The 18,688-nt window shown below is 43.6% G+C and overlaps 1 protein-coding gene across 5 annotated transcripts in view; it reads right to left on the bottom strand.

Moving 5' to 3' along the window:
• Window positions 1-16,308: 16,308 nt before the first annotated feature.
• Window positions 16,309-18,688, bottom strand: part of LOC147608573 (uncharacterized) — a 30,500-nt gene continuing 28,120 nt past the window's right edge. For 4 of the 5 annotated variants that reach the window (XM_086789494.1, XM_086789497.1, XM_086789496.1 and 1 more), the window contains one exon: window positions 16,309-18,518. The gene's annotated coding sequence lies outside the window, so the exon portion shown is untranslated. The remainder of the gene's footprint in view (window positions 18,519-18,688) is intronic. The other variant, XR_015264530.1, reaches the window with a different exon arrangement.

Genomic DNA, 18,688 nt, shown 5'->3' with positions numbered 1-18,688 from the left:
AATAACATCAATGGATTTTCAATGTCATCCTCCAAGTCCTGATCAATTACAAGTTTTCCATTGACATAATGCTATCTCATATAATGAAAGGCCAAAATAAAATTCTGGGAGCCAATCATATATTTACAGACAATAGATTTCCTATGGATTTTGCGGGTAACCCCATTTAATTCTTTCACATCCCAATTTTGACCTAAGAAATCCAAACATTTCTCTGATTTACAGATAAACATTGACAATGTTTTTTTGACCTCCTCGTCATAAAAGAAGTCGACAAAAACATGCAATGGCATAAAGACAACGATTTTCACCTGACGATTTGCTACATTTGGTCTTAACACCTTTGCACGTCTTGGCATATCTTTAATCTAAAGCACTCACTTGTTTTTGCTGTTGGTATGGGCCATTTCTGGACTATCGAATAATGAAGGCAGTGGTAATGCTTTCAAAGATCCATAACCTGTAACACTATGAGGTGCTGTGTAAAATTCATTATAAAAGAAAACTCCTCTCTCTCTACCAAAAACTGCTGGATGTTTCTTTGTATAGCTGCTCACCGATAGATGCATGAAAAACATCGAAGATTCCCACAATACTATCTATAGGCTGCCAGTCAACCAAGTTTGAAGGATATAACATTTCAAATTTTTAGAGGAAAAAAACACTTTTATTAAATGAGCTAAACAAGGGAAATTTTTAGATTAAAAACCATTCATTAAATGAGCTGAGATTTATTAAATGAGCTGACAACACTCTATTTTTCATATATATTAAAGAAATGACATTATAAAGTGTGGTCAAATGCATTTCGTATTTCTTTAATAACAATAAATTCATATAAAGAATATATGAAAAACGTCTAATTATCAAAAGTTCCGTTACGGTGGCTCTCTTCCTATTCGTCGAAAGCCTTTCTCTCTCTAGAGGAAAATGGCCCAAAGTTGAGTCCAAAATTTGCCGAATGTTAAACCCTATTATACATATGTGATGTAGCACTTCCTATTAATTGTACATACACATGTACCTGAGAATGATTAAAAACTTGAAACATATATATAAAAGAGGAGAGAGAGAGGGAGAGAGAGAGAGAGAGAGAGAGAGAGAGAGAGAGAGAGAGAGAGAGAGAGAGAGAGAGAGAGAAGAAGAAGAAGAAGAAGAAGAAGAAGAAGAAGAAGAAGAAGAAGAATAAGAATAAGAGAAGTAGCAACAGAGAGAGAGAGAGAGAGAGAGAGAGAGAGAGAGAGAGAGAGAGAGGATGCATGAAAACCTCCCCCAAAAAGAGAACCAGAAAGAGAACCTAAATGGGGAGAAGAGCCAGCAATGCAAGCAAACCCAATAAAATCCCAAGACTCAATTGAGCTCTGTCACTCCCTCCATAAGGCACAAAATATTCCCACAACCATGCTTATCAAACAAGGTAGAAAAATAGGCACATTTTAGAAGTGGCACGTGCCTTGACGTTTGAAAAGAATATACCACATTATTTTTGGGTAGAAGCAATAGTACAACTATTATTTATATTATGAATAGAACCCCCACTATAGCTGTTCATGATGATAAGCATAAGTTTATAGGCATAAAACTCCCACTTGAAAGTGTGGGTATATTATATGTGTCCCACTTAAAAGTGTTTGGGTATATTATATGTGTATATTCCCAATGAAGTGAACGAAATTGGATCCAAAGGTAGGAAATGCATCTTCATTTATTATCCTTTGGATCAGAAATGTTATACATGTTATCAGCTAGGCCTTGCACCCTTGTGACTACCATGTTGTGGTGGAGGCTCAATGTATCCAAATATGGCTGAATATGCACGAGATTGATTGCTGAAGGTTTGGCATAAGTGGATCCATCTACTTGTGTTTTCTAGAGTTCCTCTTGATGGCACTACCACACCGAACACTCCATCTTACAATGACCAATTAGCTTGCAGTAACACTAGAAAGGTACACATGTTGCACCACTACGACCTCGACCTCGTCCATAAGGACAAGCTTGCAGTATGTGTGGTCGACTGGTGCTATCTGTTGGACTGGAACTACTGTCTGGGTTTGCCCCACCTAATGCTATGGACAATGCACTGTACCATTATACTGACAAGTCTCCATAACATGAGTGGTGGTCTGACATATAGCACAATAAGACCCATAAGCTTATATTCCTCCTTGGTGTGACCTTGATTTAAACACTTCGTGCACTAAACATCTGATTGCACTCTACCATTATACCGACAAGTCTCCATAACATGAGTGGTGGTCTAACATATAGCACAATAAGACCCGTAAGCTTATATTCCTTCTTGGTGTGACCTTGATCTAAACACTTTGTGCACTAAACATCAGATTGCAGTCCAATTCCATCTCCCCTTACACTTGCATCTTGAAGCTTAGCCCATGCTGCCATTAGTTGTTCTTTGACCGTCTCCAACTTCTGGCTTTTCTTCTTCCAGCTCTTGTGCTTGGATTTTGAATACAACTCCACATCATTCAAAGTGTAATCCTCTTGCTCATCCTCTAACAAATCTACTTCCTGTTTTTCTTCTCCTTCTTTTTAGTCGAGCTTTCCCCTAAACTCTTCCACCAGGCCATCATCAAATCCGTTGATGGTAAGATCAATAGATGCTTCTACAGGCAGGTTTAAACTTCTTCCACAAACCAAGAACAAGCCATACTCCCATAAGAGCCTCAATTGGCCAATCCATCATCATGCAAGACAACTTGGTGGAAAGCAAACATGCAAGGAGTTGGCATGGGACCTAGATGTTTCATGCAAGGAGTGTCTTAATAAGATGGGGATGAGACCATTGAGTGCGAGCAGCAAAAGGCATGAGTGCATTAATGTGTGCCATATGGACCACAAGGTAGGGAGGAGGATCCGAGAAAATGAGCATGAGTACTAGTGTCACAAGGATATGAGATTATCTACACGATGAAAAATTATAAGGGTCTAACTGAAAGTGGAAGTTGATATGGGTTTGGTGGTAGTAGGATTTTCTCTTGGGTTTGGGGGTGGTTGGCAAATTGGCTATCCAAGCGATGTACAATCCCAGTTATACCAACTCTACCCTCTGTGTGGGAGCACTCTACCCACTCAATGGGGAGCGAAAATAAGCGATAAAAGGAGAGTGAAGATTTTACCTGCACTTATCAATTTGTTGGGAAGACGTGGACATCAGAAATGCATTAATTGTCACTTGCGTTGAAGGGGAACTTTTTTTGGCGAGCATTTTTGAGCGAGCGCTTTTTGGGAATCAGGCGAGCAGATTCCAAAAAGATTTCCCCCTCTCCCAAGAAAGAGAGGGCCTACATTTGAGGTATTAGTTTAAACTGAAGAATAAAACCTAGTTTTTTAATGTACATCTACCAATTACAGAAATTCCAAGCCCACGGTTCACCTTTCACATGTACATCATATTTTCCCATGTGTGCATCATCCACGTACGATTCAATCCTGAAAACTTCATACTTGTGCTCCACTCTCTACCACCATAGCTTTCATTTTTAAAGCAACCTTTATTTTCTTGGCTGCTTCCTCTGATATTGAGGTGTGGTACTTGACACTTATGCCATTCGCATGCTTGACCCACCAGCCGTTAGTGGACCTATATGGTGGATTTTTTGAAGTTGCAGTTGTAAAGAACCCTGAAGCCCCACTGCCACTTACGCGATGGGGTGGGCATAACACCTTCTGCATTCTTGCACTCCACCTAATATCTGCCTTCCCACAATGAATATACCTCCTTGTTTGTGAGGTTTGTTCCTATAGCAACTGGCCATATCTTGGGTGGTGGACTGGGCTTTGGGTCTATGTTGTTGTCCACTATTTAGCAATGAAGCACATGGTCAGGGTGAAACCACATCCATTGTTTAATGAGACCATTGGGGTTCTTGCGATAGCCTTCAAAGGAAGGTGTAGGCACACCCTTAGCAGATCTGACAATGTGTTGCCCACACCTCTTACCCCCATGAGGCGTTCAGCTACATGTGACCTTGCTGCCACCCAATGCATGTCCTCCTTTGGATTTCCCACATTGCTTCATTCACCTTGCACTCAATGATGTTGCCCTCTGTGACTTCTACAGTTCTTTCTGGAGTTCTGCTTGTATTATGTTCTTTGAAATTAATCTTTCGTGGCCTCCCATAATACTTGCGATCTCTTACATGTATGTTGTACTCTGGTCGATGTGTGGCCTCATCATCAATATCAATTACCATCCTTGATGGCCTCTTGTGACGTGCACTCTCTTTGTCACTCACCAGTGAGAGGGTAGGCGCCCTGTACATGGGTGTTCCTTCAGTTGCCTGATTGACTGTTTAGACCACTTGGGCAGGGCTTGTAGAGCACCGTTCTTTTAGTTTCTATGTTCTTGCCTTGGCTATAATGCTTTGCAAAATTGCATTCGCCCCATATCGATAGTACATGCATCATAAAGAGAAATCTTGCGTCTATATCCTTCCCCTGCCATCCAACTTCCATGCTTGCTTTCTACTATGTTTGTTCTTGGGGTATTTGGACCATCATTACTTCTCTCTATCGTTGTCTCATGAGACTGAACCCCAATGTGCTATGTGCACTTTCCACCAGCTCAACCAAGAGTCCATTGCTGACAAATTCTTGTCCATCACATGACCACCACGCCATCATTCACGTATCAATCGAGCCTCCACTGATGTAGCTTCACTGGTAGGAGCCATGCACCACTTCTCACACATTACTTTGTGATCTCCTTGAGATGTAACACACACATACTTTGTTTTGTGGGCAACCATGCTTTGCTACAATGAAATAGGCAAGACCTCTCCCTATTTGTCAAGACGTTGTTTTTTCCACCATTGAACACATGTCGAATTGCATTCCAGTTTGCCTGAGCCTCATCTACCATGAAACCATAGAAATCTACCCTCTCACAACCATGGTTGTCCATCACTTCATTAATGCATTCCCAGAACAGACATTGGGCATCCATATCCTCTTCTTTCATTTCACATGTTGCAATGGTGAGAAGATCCTGCATGCTGCGTGAAAACGAGCCATTAAAGAGGTTGTACAATTAGCTTGCTCTAACCACCTAAATACTCTACATTGGTAATTTTCTACCTTAGATCATATACATGACAAGTCATGGTCACCCAATCTGATGTTCGTCGAGTGTGGTCAAACTGTATTCAACTGTATCCATGCATGTCGCAGGTCGCCAAAACCCTGAAGTGGGTCCAATGGTGGACATCTTCAAAACATAGCACTTCACACCTGAGGACCCTTGACCTAGGAACCTACTTCCATGGAAGAAGTCGTACGTGCACTCTCGCTTTAGCTTCAGAAGTGCATCCAAGCCAAAACTCTCCTTCGAAGGGCCTTGCCGAGCTGCAGTGACGACTGACCTCCGAAACCTAAAAAATAAATTGTTCAAATATTACAATAATGCATCTTATCAATATTTTATTAACTATTTAACACCTACCAAATTTACCAACCAATTAGCCTACCAATTGTCTTCCACTAGTGGTCCCATCTCCTCTGCAATGTTGATGAACTCTTGTTCCCCACAATGAAATGAGAGGAACCACCTTCTTGCACTAGTACTGCCATGGGGATTTCTTTATCCACAAACATTTGAACCTTCCTTGCCCCAGCATTGCGATCCACCCCTAGCACCCTGGATACCATTTGCCTGCTCCTATCAGTTAGTGCCTTTGATGTGCCCAATCGTTCTCCTTTCCTTGGATTATTTGCTTCAATTCCAATAATAAACTCCCCAAAATCTCTCTAGCTTGGTACAAGTCGAGAGTGATTGGGTCATTCATGTACATCTCATCAAGCGCCATATATCCTTGCAAAATGATACACTCCATGGTAAGCTCCTCTAACGATGGCGTGGTCATGACGTGTAAATAAACATAGAAATGGGTGCCTGGGAGGAGTTGAAGAGGCGCTTGAGGAGGGGGCGCTCGAAGAGGGAGCGGTTGATAGAGGTTCAAAGTGGAGGGGACGCTTAAGGAGGGCATGAGAGGAAGACCAAGAGGAGGACGCGAGAGGAGGGCCAAGAGAGCGTGAGAGGAGGGCCGAGAGGGCTAATAAGGCTGAAATAGCCATGCGTGGCCATGCACATGTCCACGCATGGCTGCCACTTGTTGGGCCCACGATCGTGGGCTTAGCTAACACTTGGCTGCCACATGTGAGGCCCATGATCGTGGGCCTTACACGTTCCAACCACATGTGAGGCCCACGATCATGGACCTCCCACATGGCATCCACGTGGACTACGCGATGACCCAATCGATGTGGGCACCATGATAGGAACACGTGGCGTGCCGTGCTGGCCACATGGCACACCGTAGTGTGCCACCACATGGTGGTGAGCCTTTAGCTCACCATGTGGACATGTGCTTACACGTGGCACTGCCACGTGTAATGCCTGTACTCGGGCATTACATGTTGACTATTTAGTCCACGTGGTGACGTCGCGTGTAATGCCCGCGATGACCTCGTGGCCTTTGTCGCTCATGCAGGCATTACACGCGATGACCTCGTGGCCTTTGTCGCTCATGTGGCAAAGGCCATGAGGCATGTGGCCTTTGCCACATGCGTGGCACACGACAATGGCCACACTGGCGTGACTGGCCAGCCGCGTGGCCACATGTCCATGCAACGAGGGCCACCCACGCCCACGTTGTGTGGCCATGTGGGTGGCTGTGCAACGGTTATTAAGCCATTGCACAATGACTATTGAGGGCTCACAAAAGCCCTCAACAACATCCTCTCGCTCGCCCCCTCTCGTCCCTCTCTTGCTCCCCTCCTATCACCTCTCTCACTCGCCCTCTCTCTCCCCCTCTTGTCCCCCTCACTTCCCCTCTCTCCCCCTCTTGTCCCCCTCACTCGCCCTCTCCCTCCCTTGTCCCCCCTCCTCATTCCCTCTCTCTCTCTCTCTCTCTCTCTCTCTCTCTCTCTCTCTCTCTCTCTCTCTCTCTCTCTCTCTCTCTCTCTCTCTCTCTCTCTCTCGTGCTCCCCGTGTCTCGCTTGCCCTCCTCTTTCCCTCGCTCCCCTCTACCCCTCAAGAGCGGTCGTCTCTCTCTTTCTCAACTCCTCCCATAGACTTGAGATCTCAACGGTTGGAAGCGGTCTCAACAAGCGCGCCTCAACGGTTGGAAGCGGTCTCAAGGTTGGAACGTCCTCAAGCAATAACGGTCCTCACTTGTTCTCAACGTCGAAGGAAGAGTTCTGAATCATCAAAGTTCTCCAAGTAGACTTCATATGGATAGCATAACAATTCCAATAACATCATACGTAATTGGAATAAAAAATTAATGCAGTTTAAGTACTAATTAAAGATAATTGCATCACATGTTGAATGACAAAAGACTGATTTAAGAAGTATTGATGGTAATATGGATGTGTATTCAAGACAAAATGCCTCCATGGACTCGTCTGTAATCAAAATGGTTCATCGGATCACAAGATGAGATCATTCTCTCGCAAGATGTGGGCATATCACAAGTGGCCACATCAAGCAAGGTGGCAAAAACCTCACAATTGCATCTGACTATGGAAGTTGGTTCTTCAATGGGGCCGTCGACAATCGTGTGGCCACCAGTAGTGCCATGATTGTAGAAGAAGAGTCTATGAAAGAAAGTTTCGGCCAAGTGGTTGATCGACACATCTTGACAAATTGGGTGGAGGACCACTTGGTCAACAACCAAAACCACCTTCCTAGAGTGCCGCTTTGTCACCTCCTTTACAAACCGAGCAATCCGCACAAGCGAGGATTCTGTCGAGGGGCTGATCATAAGCATCGAGGAGAGCAAGTACCAATCGACAATGGCGGCATTCATTGTCGTTGAGGGATTTCAGACCGAAGGATGGAAACACATGGTCGGCAGGATGTTCATTGTTTGGGATGGTAACCATCGACTCAAAACTTGGCAAGTATGGGTGAATACCAATTGAGTCAAAAAAGAGAGTATTCCCAAGGTGAATTGCAAAGTGGTCCGGTTCCTTGAGGAAGAGGAGGCGGAGTTCTTGTTGGCGATGCACATGATCAACAAGTAAGTGCATTGTACAGTGTGTATATGAAATGAAGAAACAATATGTGTGTCATCTTTTGCCTTGTTTATAATGCATGCAAATTTTTCAGGGTCACCACCATTCATGTGCCGAACACAATGGCACATGATATATTCATGATGCAACGTGTGGGTCTTGCCGATCCACAATCGTTCTTTTCAAAGTTTAGTGATGTTGATTGTGCATGGGCCCAACTACTCATCGGAGACCCAACAGATCCAAGTGGTTGAAGCTTCCCATGGCACACTTGTCACAATTAGTTTTCAAGGTGTGTGCACATTGCAATATGTTTTGATTTCGAAATATATTTCTTCAAGTTTTCAATTCGAAGTATGTTTCTTAAATAAATATAAATGCATTGCAGTCGGAATTCAATGCCACGTTCCAGGCCAAGATCAGTGGCTTGCTTGAGCAAGGGAGTAGAGAATACAAGATGGATGCAAAATTGTATGACAAGAACTATAGGGATGCCCTAAAGGAGACGGAGGCACTCTTCACAAGAAGGGGACATGAACTGGCACAAATTGCCAACCCTAATTGTGGGAAAGAGTTCTTTAAAAAAGTGATCTCGTACCAAGGGTGGGGTGAAAAGGCTAGCAAATTCACTACACCGAAGCTAGCCGGGATTGCTCGAGCACCTGTTTCAAATGAAGAATAAGATCTTCAGCTCTCTTGATGGATTACATTTTTAAAAAAAGTTATTAGAAACCTAATTCTTGTTTACAATAATGCACGAAATGTAGGTTACTTGACATATTGGCTGGTGGCAAGTTTGCTATATGAGGGATGTGCAGATTCTCCCATGTAATAGAGCCTTCTTCATGTGGATCCATTGTCATGTGTACTAGTTCCAATTGACCGAGTACACGCTCAAATTGTACGCGAAGCTGGAGGCGGCGGACTCACTTGTAGTAGTAGCTGGCATGCATGAAAGAGCCACAGAAGACTCTGGAGTAGGTATCACGGATGCCCTGAAATCTCACATGAATTCTCATTTTGAGAAGGCATTTGTTAGGTGGAATGGACAAATGCGTGCTACCTTGGATCCTGACCAGCAGCAGCAACCACACCTACCATGCACCTCACGACTCCTCTTACACAAGTATAAAGTACCTTACCTCTTTTTTTTTGCCTTGCATGGTGGAGAAGCTCTCCTGCTTCTTGTATTGGTTTCTTAGACCTTTCTAATGGCTGTGTATTAGGTGGTGGAGAAGTAGTGTACGTGATCGGGTCTACATTCCCGAGCACCTTCAGACACATGGTGTTGTTTGAGGTGGAGGAGACAAGATTGTATCCCGAAGAGTGGATCAAGGAGCTTCGGGGCAAGGACACATGGATATTTTGGCCATGGTGGTTAGACTAACCAGAGGGGGAGTTTCCTCCGGAGGAGGCAGAGTAGTTTTAGAGTATGTTTCCTTGTGCACAATATTTAATTTGTACAAGGTATGAAGCTTGTTTTTTGGGAGTTTACAGTTCTAATGTTGGTTGAATGCAGTGGTCAGAAAGGGCAAGAATCCTGCCACACCGAGCAAGAATTGACCACCGTGAAAAGAAAAAGGGTAAGAAATCCACACCTCCATCGTCCCAAAAAAGGTCCGACACACTGGGAAGGGGATGACTCAGATGAGGAATCTGAGGACAGCCATTCCAAGGATAATGAGCATGAAGACGAGCGGCAGTCCCATGCACAGGGCAAAGAGCAGGTGACCCCTTCGCATGGCGAGACCCAAGAGCAGGGATTAGAGAGTTCAAAAGATGATGAGGCAAACCTCTTGGGATCTAGTAAGTAAACTTAACGTGTTAAAGCATTCATTAGATCATTTATTCATCAACGCTCATAACATGTACTGGGGGTTTTGTAAATGTAGACTACCATCCCATGGTGGTGAACCCACTGCACTTAGTTTTGAGCTCGAACATTGATCACCTCCATCTCGCGCTTATGGGAAAGCGAAAACACAAGTACGATCTCTCAATAGTGCGAGTGACTCTCTCCATTCATCATCATTATAGCGCTTGCACTCGCCTTACATGCTTTGTTTTTCGAGGAATCTTGCAGTATTGCACCAATTCATGGGATCTCTGATGAGGTGGGGCAGCATTGACGCCTTCAATAGCCTTGGATGCGTGCGCTTGGTGTGGGCTTATTGTCGTACAGATACATGTCTCCACAAGGACGCTTTAGAGGTTCCTCAATGGAATGTTTTTCGGGAGATACTTGTGGAGCTGAATTTTGTGCTTGCTCTGCAGAGTTTCTACATGCCGATGGCACTATGGTCTGCACTCGACATGCAGAGCATTTGGGGATTGTTGTGCGGGAGGCAGGAACTTGGAACTTCACATTGCGAAGGACTTTGTTCTTGCGTGTCCCGCAATATCTCTATGTCATGTTAGAAGATGGACAAGAAGAGGTGAATGCATGATTCTTTGGTTTTTGTGAAAGTCAAGCTCAATGATTTCCCTCCCTTATGTACTTACTAGTGTGTGCAAGTAGGTCTTTGTTCTGGTCATCGCTATTTTCATGCACCCCAGTGAGAGTACGTCCACTCGTCCAAAGTATGATAGGTGGGGAGGTGAGGTAGCTGCAAATAGTAGAGGTTTTGAGGTTGGAAATGATATCTTCTTGGAGCCGAAAGTAAGGAGGAAACCTCCTCATAGCAATTGGATGTAGACGGGGATCCCATCCGATACACTGTTGAGCGTAGCGACCAAGGTAATCATGTGGGCGATCTAAGTAGTGAAATCGTTATATAATCAATGTCTTAGACATCGTCATCCATTTGTTCATATGGTAATTGTGGACTTCTACTATGGTAGGTGGTTACTCGGGACGTTCACTAATCGGGGAGACATTGTCCTAGATTGATCTGCTGGTACTAGGTCCATGGCTAAAGCATGCAGGACACTGCAACGACATTGCATCAGCGTGGAGAGCGATGAGGTGTACCTTAGTTCATGTCTACGATCACTTGTCACTGTTAATGATGATTTGGGTAACCAGTTTTTCAAGGGTGAAAAATAAAAGGGGTGAAAAAAAAGGATAGAAAAGGGAGAAAGAAGAAAAGTTAAAAAGAAAAGGAATAAGAAAAAGAAGAATAGAAAAACACAAGAGAAAAATGAAAAGAAGAATAAAATTGTATTTTAAAAAAAGAAAAATAAAATAGACGGTTTTTTAAAAAAAAAGCAATGGGGGATTTTTTTGTACATGTGGGTGTAAATGGGTGAAGGTGTGTGAATATATGGGTGCATGCAAAGGGTGTGTGTGTGCCCAACGTGCATGCACATATGTGCACGATGTGCAAAGGTATGTGCACACACGTGTACATACACGTGAGTGCGAGGTACACACGGGGTGTGCATGCGTGTAAATGTATAACGGTGTATGTACACGCGTGATGGTGAAAGTGCGATGTATACGTGCAAATGTGTAAGGGTGTATGCACATACATGACAGTAAGAGTGCGATGTGCACGTGTGTGGGTGGATGTGCACACATAGGTGTAAGTATAATAGGGTGCACGTGCAAAGATGTGCACACACACATGTGCATGTGCAAATGTGTAAGAGCATGAATATGCGAGTGCGAATGTGGGTGCATATGTGAGGAGGTGTGTGTGCATGTGCATGTGAATGTGATGTGTGTACAAGTGTGTGTGCAAAGATGTGTGCAAGGGGTGCATATGCGTGTTTTTAGTGGCTGCGCGTACATGTTTTTAGTTACTTTTTGACGATCCTTGATATGTTTTTGGGTTTTTAAGGATTCTTTATCAAACCAGTGAGAAGGTAGAAACTGTACACGTGAACAAGAGGACTATGTTACATATGTACACATGGGATTAGGGTTTGGGATTACCGTGCTTGCGCTCAACGAGCGAGGGTAGAGAATTGTTTGCCCATCCATGCCGAAAGCTTGGACGCCACTATGGCCTAATTTGTTGGCGTGCTTGATTGAGCTGTGTCTTTCTAGTTCCAGCTTGGGAGTTGTTGTAGCGACATGGCGCACATAGGTGTTGTGTTGTGATGGTGATCTTTTTGAGTAGTGGGGTTACTCAACGGAGAGAGTGACACGTGGCCAAGGAAAAGCCTGTGTGTAATAGAATTGATGTGCATGGTGGAAGTATGCATATAGTTCATTCATCAGTGTTGTACGTAATAGAATAGATGTACATAGTGGAAGTATGAATATAGTTCATTCATCATTGTGTTGTACGTAATAGAATAGATGTACATAGTGGAAGTATGCATACAATTCATTCATGCGGAAGAATGCATATAATTCACGTTGAAGTATGCATATAATTCATGTGGAAGTTTGCATATAATTAGTTCATCATTGTGTTATGCAATCTTGCTCTCTTGTGTGTTGTCCCATGCATCTCTCTCTCTCTCTCTCTCTCTCTCTCTCTCTCTCTCTCTCTCTCACACACACATACACATACACACCCGCGCGCGCGCATGCGCATCCATGTCTATACTCCCACACAACACCACTCCCTCCTGGGTCTACCACCATGGTTTCTTACATGGTATCAAAGCACGGCTGATTCCATCGCCATGCTTCCCTCGCTTCATCCTTGCGTTTTTTGATCTGTTGTTGCTACCTCATCTCTGTGTTTTTTTATTATGTTGTCCAGTCCCATGCATGCCTCATCTTTATGTTTTTTGTCCTGTTGCCCAGTCCCCTTAAGCTACCTCCTCTAATCCACTATTATGCATTATAGAAAGCTATATATGCTGTGTTTTCAGCCTTGTAAGCAGCAGATTTAGCCGCCTCTCATGTTGCATTTTCCTCACTAAGATGTTTAAGTTTCCTTTGTAGAATCCTTGTGCTTCTAGCAATTTTATCCTTATCCAATGAAGCATAGACCTCTGGGGATGGTACTGCGTATTGAGACCATCGCTTGGATCATTTTCACTTCCAAGGATGTACGGGCTGTGAGATTTCTGGGACCCAAATGAACGAGTTTCCCTCATAGACGCCTTGGGCTTCTATCAGCTTGGTGAGGAGTAGGGCTTGGGATTTTGGTAGAACACTATTGCATGGGACTTCTGCTTTGAAGATCTCCACTCATGGTTGGGCTTTAGGCTAAATGGTGGCTATCAGGCCTTTGCTTGGACGTTGAGTCTACCTTGGCTAGCCTACGCACCTATTCCTTCTTGGTGATCTCCATTTAAGGGTTGTTGAGGAGGTTGACGTATGGGGATTGATCTTCATCTTTGCCGCCGCAAGGTTTTGGATTTTAGTACGAGGTTACCTAAGGTGGTAGCTTGTAAGTGGAGGACGAGGCTTATAATGTTGATAGGTTTGGAAGGCCCTCATCCACCAAGGGTGAAGTAGTTATTCCAAAGGGGAGCTCAAGCATCCCTTCTTCACTAGCTCACCATGTAATCTATGGCCGTGATCTATCCCCTCCTGAGGATGATTCTCCCTTTCAGTTTTACCTATAAGGGTCACATAAAACTTGCACGATGCAAGTGTAGATCCAATTAGAAACTCTACTCCAAAACAATTGATAGTCATAGATTGGGAACTAACTATCGCACAATAATAGTTGTTGCCGATCGCACGAGGGGTGGGTGTCCACGTCTCCCACCAAGACAACACATTGTGACCAGTCCCGATGTCAACCAAAGTGGCCCGTGCAGCTAGATGATCTTCTTGGGGAAATGCTAACCTTAGGCAAGGTAGTTTCGCCATCGGTTCAATCTCAAATCCATCACATACCAACATGGACATGACTTACATGATTTCAGTATCGTTTAATCATGATCCCGAGCTTTTGTGAAAGAGTCTCGATGGTTATAAGAATGTGAATCCACCAGTCCTTGGAATTGACATGCTTCGCAAAAGGAACTCATATTCTTGGTCCTCATCTTCACCATCCAACATCTTGTTACAAACTCTACAAATATCAATCGACCTAGTGGAAGCTTCTTTATTGCACGCTCTTCAAATATCACCTAAAACGGTCCGAGCACTTGTGTCGAACTCATTGGTGAGAATGCCACGAACTAGCGTGTGTAAATGTGATTGATTTTCCAATCACGAACCAGCCTAGCATCTCTCATGTAAGGCCTTCAGAGGATCACCACATTGGAGCTTAGCCCGAAGGTCTTAATCCAAGAAGCCCAAAGGTTTCCTCGTGTTCCCTTCAATAAGCTTGATCATCACGAGACTTGTGTATATGAGTTGTGGGGCTTCCTCAGGCCTTCTAGCAATCTTTGGTGGTTATGCTGACACCAAGGATTGGGTTCCATTCAGTTAGCTTGACCAGCATAATCACCAAGGATTGGGTTCACTTCAGTAAGCTTGACCATGAGACTTGTGTTTATGAGTTGTGGAGGCTTCCCCCCATGCCTCCCAGCAACCCTTGACACCATCACCACTATACAAGATTGCGGAGACAAATCGTGCATTTATTAACGACAGGTACCATGATGTTCATTTCATTGCTTTCGTAGTGTCCAAGCTTGTTCACGAGCACTTTTGTTCATTCTTTTGTTTTGGGCATGGAATGAAAGCGAGTATTGAGGTATGGCTTGAAGCTCTTGGGATGCTTCATTCTCTCTTTCTCTAATACGGAGTTGGCGCAATCCTGGGGTTTCTCTGGAAGATTCTTGTAGTCAATTGGTTTCTTCTCTTTGGGAAGAGCTAGTTTGAATGGGAGATCGCTTGTCTCTCCATGAGGGAGACAGATTCAGAGCTATTGTCTGAACCACTTTCAATGGTGGTCACCACATTGTTACCCTTGACAATTGATCATGCATTGTGTTTTAGCGTGCTCTTCAAGGTCTTTTTCTAGGCCTCTGCTTTTGGTTCATTAGTCTTTTTAGAGGACACTACAACTATTAAGGCTTCAACCTCTCACTCTTGGTTTGTTAACATCGAGGTCAAAGCTTGAACTCTCTACTTCTTCATTGCCTTGGATGTTTCCATGTTTCTCGTCCAACTGGAACTAGGTTTCATGATAAAGGAGCTTCTATTGGACACTGTGGAGAGAAGGACCACTCCTTGTGCTACGTGCGCTGCTTGTGTGTATTGTGAACATGGCCCTGGTGGTACATCACGTTGACAAGCCTGCTTGTTGGTCATGGTGTGCTCGCGAGTCACACCAAATATTTGAAACGTTGTGGCGTGGAACATTAAACACTTCCTCTAGAAACGAATCTTGAGGTTCTTGGTCTTGCTTCCACTCCTTCACTAGAGGTTGATTCAAAGATAAAGCGATTTCTTCATAAAATTGTAATTGTTCTTTTGGATTCCTTTGTGATGTAGTGCCAACACTAGCTCCTTACTCCTCTCCGTGTTCCATGTTTCGCATCCAAGCAGAGAAGAACTGGAACCAAGTTCCGTCATAGAGGTGCTTCTATAATGGGTTCTTGTAGAGAGCATGACTCACTTGCTACTTGTGTATTATGTACGGAACACTTGTCCCTGACATTACATCAAAAGAGAAATACCCCATTTGACGTAGTCTACAGTTGTTGGGTTGCGTGTTGGTCATGGTGTGCTTAGGATAAACCTAGCTCAGAATGGACACCAAATATTTGGAACATTGTGGTGTCAAACATGGTTTGAACACTTCTTGTTGAGGCTCCTGGTCTTGCTCTCTCTCCTTCACTTGAGCTGCGTCTAGTGACAAGGCGGTTGAATGCTTTCTTCATAAAATTTAAGGTGATGTTTACAAAGCAAATTGGTGAATGTTCGAAGGCCCATGGCCGACTCCTGTTTCCAAGGGTTCTATTGTTCCTTCACTCATGTCTCTGTTACATTGGCTCATTTCCTTCCATTCCTCCACTTGCATCTGTGTTTCGTTCTTGCTCATCCTTCCAAAGCTCCTCACTTGAGGTGGATCCGAAGGAGTCTAGCCTTCTTAACATGAGAGTACTCTACTGAGTGTTGGTCCTTTGATGGGATCGAAGGCTTCATGTTGATGCACTGCAACACACAATGGACCACAGAGTTTAAAGAGAATGGATGCTCAGAATTCTTGGCCAATTCTGGTACATGCCATCAGTAGTGTACACACAAGCAGCAAAAAAACTCAGCAGCAAAAAAACTAATCAATCATACTCTTGAAAACATTTAACATCATTAAAACATTGTATATGAGCACCCTGCCTTCATTGTTTTGTTTTTCTACACGATATATTTTGAAGCATGTGATCCAAAATGCCATGGGAACACACAATTTGCTTACACAAACAGAGGATGACTGCATGCAAACAAGGCAGGACGAACAGTTCAAAGTTCAAAGTGAAAATATAACACTACAGAAACATATGAATAGATGTAGAGTTGTACATCCAAGACATGATGATGGTAGTAGACCTACACCAATTATCAATAGCTGATGCAAAAATTGCCAAATCAGTAGATTGTCTGCACAACAAAACTGAGGAATCAAATTTCCTGAAACCCTGTGGTATTGATATTAGAACGCTCAAGAATGCCATGGAATAATATATTCTCTGCACATTGCTTTTTATTCAGAAGGCCTGCAGAAACATGAAGGCGTTAATAAGGTACATTTGACTACTGAAGAAGCTGCTTGTTCAAGCTACTGAAAGAATGACACTTTGTTGTTTGATTGAATTAACGGGATTATTCTTGAAAAGGAGATGTATTCCAATTATCATTGAACTCTCTCGATATTTTTCACAGCAGGCCTAATGAAATTCAGCTTCTACTCTTGGTCTTCTCAAAATGTAAAAGCCCGATGATACATAGAAAAAGCTCTCCACTAAGCAAATAAGCATTCTGAAACTTGGGTAAATAAGTCTTGTTACTGTTAATTTTGCACCATCTGCTGGCAATTGACTTCTCATACCTGCCAGTCGACCTAGCTACTGCATATCTCTGAATAAGTTAGGCACTGCTGTTTCTTGTAGTGTGTACACGAGTTCAAGGCTATCAGTGGTCTTGACACGTTTCTAATCCTTCCTCAAGCTTGAAAGGATATTTTTAATTATGCAATCGCATGGGAAAAGGTGCAACTATGACATATGTGGTATCCTGTCAGCAGTGTGCAGCTCTGACCATCACTTGTCAGACAAGACTAGACCCAAAGTAAAGCTTTCTTCTAATGAAACCACCAAAAAAGAGAACATGTACAGTTGAGTGATGTCTTGTTTCTACCCCAGCTCAATGTCAGCATGTAAAGACATAAATATGTACAGCAGGTTGATGCAAACACAGTTTTGGGAAGGGTACACTTGTTTGAGAAACATCGCCCAGATGCCAGCCATGCAGTAGCTTCACACCCATTTGCATATCAATCTTGTGGGATTCAAGGGCTGCATTGTGCATCACTGCCTGTTTGGAATCCCTATATGTTAATGCCCTGAACTTGCCACAGCTTTGTGGCTGGAATATGAGAGAGCAATCATTTGTTTAAGAAAGCAGCAATATCATTACTTGACTTGTATCTGGTGTGTTTGGCTGCCTGCACCTGTACTTCAGTGTAGTAGAGCTTGGCACTTCTGGCAATACCTGGACCTGCTCATTTAACTCGGCATCATTGGACCGCACCCTCAGACCTGTTACAGCTAGGCCAGATTCTTTCTTTATTCACAAAAAGCAACTTAAACAAGGCTCGCACTTGCGATATCTTCATAATACGAGCATGTCTTGCTCTTGGACATAATTGATTTATGAAAGCAGCAGTTGTTTCCTTACTCGTGGCAAGTATCTCAAACCTGTTATCTTGGTACAGCAGCTAGGCCAGGCATCCTGGACCAACTCATTTACCTCAATTTGTAGCTTGAGGCCATGATAACGGGCATCATCAAACCTGTTACCTAAGTTTCTACTCAAAAGTATCAGTTGCCACCATGAGTGCACCTTGGAGTGCTGCTTGTGGCCAAATGTTCCACACCTGATCACTCTCCTCACTGCACCACATCAAACAGCTCAAACTTGCTTCAGCTTCGTACATTGAGAATGTCTTTCTTGGACGTAATTGGTTCATGAAAGCACCAGCAGTTTTTTGACTTGTGTCAAACCTGCTACCTAAGCTTCTACTCAAAGTACAAGTTGCCAACATGAATGCACCTTGGCATGCTGCTTGTGGCCAAATGTTCCAAAATTGATCATTCTTCTCCCTGTACCGCATCAATCAAGTAACCATCTTAGCCAGGTTTTTAACTTGAACATGGCTCAAACTTGCTTTGGCTTCGTACATTGAGCATGTCTTTCTTGGACATATTTGGATCATGAAGGCACCAGTAGTTTCTTGACTTGTGATGAACATCTCAACCGGAGGTGCAACTGCTTCGCCAGGCATCCTCAACCCTTGGTGTGAAGCTTGATGCGTGCATCCTCAAACATGTTAGCTCACTGCAGCAGCTTCTACTCATTACATATCAGTTACCTCAGTGCACTGTTTGTGGCCAAATGATCCACACCTGATCAATGACTGCTCCAGCTTTCAATGTGCTTAGGTGTCTTTAAACTGTGAAGGAAAAAGCATGACTTGTTAATGACTCTCTCTCTCTCTCTCTCTCTCTCTCTCTCTCTCTCTCTCTCTCTCATGCGCCAGCTACACAGACATCAGCCCAGCTTGAGGAGATCTTGGAGAGGCACAAAGCCACCTTCACATGCCCAACAGATCTGCAGAGCCTT

This window comes from Cibotium barometz, chromosome 53 (assembly GCF_041138505.1).
Source record: "Cibotium barometz isolate CiBa-2024 chromosome 53, ASM4113850v1, whole genome shotgun sequence".
Taxonomy (NCBI): domain Eukaryota; kingdom Viridiplantae; phylum Streptophyta; class Polypodiopsida; order Cyatheales; family Cibotiaceae; genus Cibotium; species Cibotium barometz.
Note: the sequence above shows the minus strand (reverse complement) of the source record. Positions and strands in the feature narration are given on the sequence as shown.